The sequence below is a fragment of the Triticum aestivum genome, chromosome 4A, assembly GCF_018294505.1.
Source record: "Triticum aestivum cultivar Chinese Spring chromosome 4A, IWGSC CS RefSeq v2.1, whole genome shotgun sequence".
NCBI classification, from domain to species: domain Eukaryota; kingdom Viridiplantae; phylum Streptophyta; class Magnoliopsida; order Poales; family Poaceae; genus Triticum; species Triticum aestivum.
In genome coordinates, this window is record NC_057803.1 from 474,982,638 (window position 1) to 474,988,437 (window position 5,800).

A 5,800-nucleotide genomic window follows, 5' to 3' on the forward strand; every position below is an offset into this window, starting at 1 on the left:
TTTCCACACAACATTATAACTGACAATGGTACTAATCTATCCAAGGGTGCTATGGAGGAATTTTGTCAACGTGAGCACATCCGACTTGATGTGGCGTCAGTGGCTCACCCCCAGTCTAATGGGCAAGCGGAGAGTGTGAATCAAGAAATTTTGAGAGGAATCAAACCCCAGCCTATGGTTCCTTTAAAGCGGACGTCGGGTTGTTGGGTGGAGGAGTTACCTTCTGTATTATGGAGTATCAACACTACACCAAATAGATCTGCGGGTTACACGCCTTTCTTCATGGTTTACGGAGCAGAGGCGGTTCTCCCTAGTGACATCCGTCATGACTCGCCCCGTGTGGCGGCTTACGTTGAAGCTGAAAATGAGAAGGCACGTCAGGACTCACTGGACCTATTAGATGAGGAGCGTGATCTCGCAGCGGCGCGTTCGGTGATTTATCAACAAGATCTCCGACGTTATCACAGCCGCCGGGTTAAGACCAGAACTCTCCAAGATCAGACTGATATGCACAAATTATCCCCACCTTGGGGAGGACCTTTTGTGGTCAGTAAAAACCTGCACAACGGGTCATACTACCTTATCGATGTTCGAGAGCACAAAGACTCACGCAAATCGGAGGAGGAGACCCAGCGGCCATGGAATATAGCTCTTCTTCGGCCTTACTATACTTGAGCCACAAGCTCTTCTTATGTACATACTTATGACAATGTATATATTATATAATAAACTGGAGCCTCAGTTAAAGTGGGGTATCTGTTGTTTTTTACATCATGTGTGGTTACAGGGGGCTTCTACTTATAAAACGGAGTTCTATTAACCCAGCTTATAGAGCCACACAGATATAAAGGAAATCACTAGGGAGCTTGGTCGTATTCGAACCATAGCTACACCTCTTGATCGGCTTAAGGCCAAACAGGGAAATCACTAGGGGGCTTGGTTGTATTTACACCATAGCTACACCTCTTGATCGGTTTAAAGCCAAAAAAGGAAATTATGTGGAACCAAAGAGAGTATGTTGCAAAAAGCACAACTCAAACATAGGTACCCACTGAGCACAGCTCAAATATTACTTGGGGGCTCCTTGCTTCTCAAAGAACAACGAGCTTGCACCCTTGTAATAGGCTATCAAGCCAGGCTTGGAAGCCAAGTGTATTCACCTAAAACCCCGGGTTATCCTGCCTTTTTAATTAAGCCACTCCATCCAGGTAAACCTGGTATGACCCATCGAACGTTTGACAAGTCAATCTCATAGACCCTGAACTTGTCAAAGTTAAAATGATGATTGGTTAAAGATTGAGGTCCATCTTAAAAGGCTTTGAAAAATGGTTTAACTCAGCGGCCTGGCAGCCCATGAAAAGCCTTGATTTAGGGCTTGGCAGCCCATGAAAAGCCTTGCATATTTCTTTTGTATTTACTGTTTAAAAATCTTTTGATAAGAGATTTATGAATATTTTCTGAGAAACCGGTGTTTATCACAACCCGACATAGCTTTCAATGCTCAGTTGTCAGTACATGATCAGTTCTAAACCGGCAGAAAGTTGCTCTGGTCTGGTTTTGACTAGAGATCACTAGTGTTATACAAACAAATCGGTGGTTATCATAACCCGGTATGGTTTTTATGTGAACCGGCAAGAGGGAAAGGAGTCATCAATACTCCAGATTGGTGTTTTTACCCTTACTACACCGACAGTTGGTCAGCCAACGAGACATATCACAGGTATCATCTATTTTATATCTGGTTATTACAATCTTGGTTATCCATCCAAGTTATGTATATATTTTTTGGGCATCATGACCCGTCCAGTGGTAAACCACTAGGACACTTTCAAGTTCTTACATGCAGGAACAATTTAAATAAAAGCCATAATGGACTATGCGTATAATAGATCCCAAAGGCATGGCAAGTTCTCAGTATAAAGCGAAACAAACATGCTCGATGGCATGACAGATAAAGTGTTCGCGCTATCCTATTACAAGGCGCTTTAAACAGCCCAAATTGAATAATTTTTTTAATAGGAGTGGCAGACTGCAACTGATAAACCGGCCTCTGGTTTATGATTCCTCATCTGGATGGCTTGAAGATTGAGGGTCATCTTGAGCGGTCGCATTCTCCTCATCCCTACCCAGTTGCTGGAAATCAATCGTTGACCAATAGATTCCAGTTAAGGCTTGAAAAACGCCTTCTTCATGAATAAGGTTGGAAGGGTCAATGTCAGGGGCATAAGTATGCTTACGAATCGGCGGAACAAGATCTTCTACATCATGAATCAGCGTGGGCTGTCTTTTCCCCTCAACATCATAAACCGGTTGATAATAAGATAGATCTGTGTCATCCACCAATTTACTCGCTATAGGCCGCATTTCCTTTGTTAGCCTTCGGAGATCATCATTGTTGAAGTTTGTGCCATCTTCCTTCATGCTGGGGTAACCTTGGCTGATATCTGCCGGTTCAAGATCTGGAATCCACGCCTTAGCCCGGATTAGTGCAGTCGGCGCACCTGACCTTGCGGCTGATCTCTTCAGTTCATCCAACCGGGCAGGCAGCATGGCCAGCTTTTTGATGGTTTCTTTTATCAGCATTGGAGGAGGCTTGTTATACGCTACAGTGTAAATGGCTCGTTGGGATCCAGAATACAGCTGTTCTATCAAAGTATATGCCGCTTTAAGCTTCATCCGCATGTCGGAGCCTAGATGAGTAATGCGGGTCCCTGTCACAGTAAGGCATCAGTAAACCGGTCTTTGGTAAGATATTATGGATTGGAAAAGCTTCATATGTGGATACTCACCAAATATAGCAGAGGTCATGGCATTAATCTGCCATTTTAAGCCGGTCAGTTCTTCAACCACCGGCTTCAGGGCTGCTTCTGTGTCTTCGGCTTTCTTTGTTAAACCGGCCTTCTTTGTCTCCCAGTCTGCACGCTCTTTGTTAAAGGTTTCTTTCAGCTTCTCCATGGCTGTTAAGGCATTTGTCAACTCTTCCTTGGCCTTGGAAGCCTCCGCTTGCTGAGATTTAATGTTCTCCCGTAGGTCAGCGGTTTGAGCATCCTTATTACTCAGCTCGGTCTACAAAGGGAAGATATATCATCAATGGGCTATGTATTTTTGAAGTACCAAGCGTATAACAAGTTATGCACTTTGTACTTGGGGGCTAATGCCTATTTGCTCTGTCATCAAATTTTTTTACAAGTCTCAAGTACAATGCAAGCATTATCCTTGACACTTGGGGGCTAATGTACATTTGTTCAAATCAGAGCATTGATTAAAATCCCGGTTCACCTTGCAAAGATAAATCAGCCCTTGGGTACTAAACAGAGGAAAACTATAGGAATACAACGATAAAGTGTCGGTTTATTTCAAAGGATCACCTGAGATATGGAGGATAAGTATGTAAGGGTAGAGATATTACAAAGTCCCGATATATGATTACCATCATAAACCGGCCCTTGAGGGCTACTTGAGTTGGTACTTACAAATTGGATTTAACAAAGGAAAAAGTGTTGAAAATACCTCATAGCGCTCCTTCATCAGATTCACCAAACCGGCTTCATAGTCACGGTTTGAGTGTAGTCGGTTTAGAAAACCAGAGTGGAGTTCTTGAGCACTAAGATGGGCATAGCTGGATAAATCGGTGCTCCATTTGCCTTTCTCCATAGCAGCACGCTCTTCCTTGGCACTATGTTTCGCCAATATAACAGGATGGCCAGGAGAGGTGTGACTAATACCAGTAATGATAACCTCGCCTTCTTTGTCTCCAGCAGCCTTTTCTGGAGTTGATGGAATGTCAGTAGTTCTCACTGGACTAGAAGGTCTGTCATCAGTCTGGATTGATTTGCTGGTTCATCATCTGGCACAGCAGTATCAACTTCTGCTTGTTCATTAGCATTATGGTCTTGAGGGGGTGGTTCATCAAATGTGGCCTCAGTATTTGGACCCTCCGGTTCTGCAGTTTGCTCCGGTTCAATAACCACATGGTCTTCGGCCGGATTATTCACCCGAGCCTTTTTACTGGGTCTGGCTTTGGCGCTAAACAAAACAAGATGCAAAGGTTAGCATAGCATATAAAATGTGAAACATCAAAAGATTGGGTTGAAATACTTACCCAGACACGGTTTTGAGAGGAGGGAGTTGGGTCGTTGTTGACTCACCAGAGGATGAAGGAGGTGTCACCTGATAATTCAAATCAGACGGATTAAGAGGTTGTCGGAAATAGCCTGCCTTGGGATAAGAAGTGTCAGAAGTGGGTGAGACCTCAGATCGGCGTTTTTGAACCGGGGTGTCCGGTAAACCGGTCGAAGTGACCTTTTGGCCGCTGTGCCGGGTTGTGCAGCGAGCCTCATGCTGCTGCTTCTCCAAAATAAATGTTGGATCCAAGTGAGCAAGAGGATGAGAAAATCTTACTATCCGGACTGCTTGACGGATTTTTTGTGTTGGCAGAGAGTCTGAACCGGAGGAAAGGATAATTACCTCTGCATCGTCAGCTTGGCTTCCCTCAACGTCCTCCTGATAAGTATCATTGTCAATGAGATGCATGAAAAGTGAATCAAGTTCTACCTCTGCTTCTGGTTCATCTGGGTCGTCATCAAGCTCGAAACCGATGGGTTCAGGTGCTTTTCTCTTTGTGGTTTTCTTGACGGCTTTCGTCTTAGGACGAGAAGGCTTCACTGCTTTCTCTTGAGGTTTCTTTTTCCAGAAAGGATCATCACCCTGTTTAAACATGAGCAGAGGGTATTCAAAGATTGCACAGTTCAAAAATATCATATGTAAAGCGGAAGCACAAACAATACTTACAGTGGGTGGTTTGTTTTGCGTATAAAAGGGGCTTAACCCGGTTTTGCTGTAGACAGCTTCTGATTCATTCAACATTTTCTTAACAGATTCAGTGACTTCTTCATCTGTTAGCTGAATATTGATATGGTGTTGGGAGTCTTCTATGTCACCAGTATACTCACACATTAAACCGGAGCGGCGACTTAACGGAAAAATGCTCCAGGATATCTAGCAACAGACGAAGTCCACGCCTGTTAAACCATTGGCCAAGAAGGCTCTCAGCTTGGCGAGTTGAGGTGCGTACGAGGCCCGTTCCTGGGCACTTAGTCGTTGCGGAAGCAGATGAGTATTAGCAAGCCGATGAGTGCGGTAACCCGGCAGAGGGTTTTCATCTTCCGGAGAGGTGTCTCTGCAGTAGAACCAAGTTTGATTCCACTCTTTGGGGTGACTGTGAAGTTTGGCATGAGGAAACTCAACCTCTTTCCTTTTTTGAATTGAGATGCCGCCAAGTTCCGTATTGGGTCCGTCTACGAATTCAGTGCGACGGTTTAAATGGAAGAAATCCCGGAATAGCTCAACAGTTGGTTCTTCTTGAAGGTACGCTTCACAAAAGACTTGAAAGTTGCAAATATTGGATACCGAGTTGGGTCCAATATCTTGAGGATGGAGTTGAAAGCTAGCAAGTACATCTCGAAAAAACTTCGATCCGGGTGGTTTAAAGCCACGGCCTATGTGATCAACAAATACCACTACTTCACCCTGCTTAGGGGTGGGCGGATTTTCCGGTCCAGGAACTCGCCACCGGATCTCATTCTTCTTCGGTAAGGTGCCAATCTTGACCATTCCGTTGAGTTGCTCCTCAGTAACCCGGGAGGGGACCCAGTGGCAGGAATAAAACTGCTTGACCATTGCAAGTGAAAGGCTGGGAAGAAAATAATGCCGGTTTACGATTCATTAATGGCGATGCATAAGGTACAACAAGGAAAAGGAATCCAAGTATGTGTAAATTGGTAAATCAACGACGGGGTAT